The sequence below is a fragment of the Eurypyga helias genome, unplaced genomic scaffold, assembly GCF_000690775.1.
Source record: "Eurypyga helias isolate BGI_N326 unplaced genomic scaffold, ASM69077v1 scaffold7800, whole genome shotgun sequence".
Lineage (NCBI taxonomy): Eukaryota > Metazoa > Chordata > Aves > Eurypygiformes > Eurypygidae > Eurypyga > Eurypyga helias.
In genome coordinates, this window is record NW_010226215.1 from 34916 (window position 1) to 35323 (window position 408).

A 408-nucleotide genomic window follows, 5' to 3' on the forward strand; every position below is an offset into this window, starting at 1 on the left:
GCCCGGCAGCCCCCGGCCTCCGGGCAGCCCAGCCCCCCCCCGCAGCCCCCCCACAAGCCTGGGGTCTGGGGCCAGCCCTTCCGTGGGGTGGCCACCTACGCCGCACGTTTAATTGGGTCAGTTAAAGCTGCAACGAGCGGCCATCCGACCTCAGCCCTAAGGAGTCCCATCAAAGGCCAAGAGCGGGTTCTGGGCGTGCAGGCATGGGAAGACCCTTCCCACAACACGCGGGTCTGCCCCAGGGTCCCAGGGGTTTTGGGAGGGTGGGTGAATGTCTCATCCCACCTCATCCCGAGCACGGCCACCCAGGGGCTCTACACAATGTTTCCAGGCTATTTCTGAACAGCTATTTTGCTCTTTTTCCCACCAATTTTTGCCAGGCTGTTTCTAAGGGCGGAGAGCACCAAT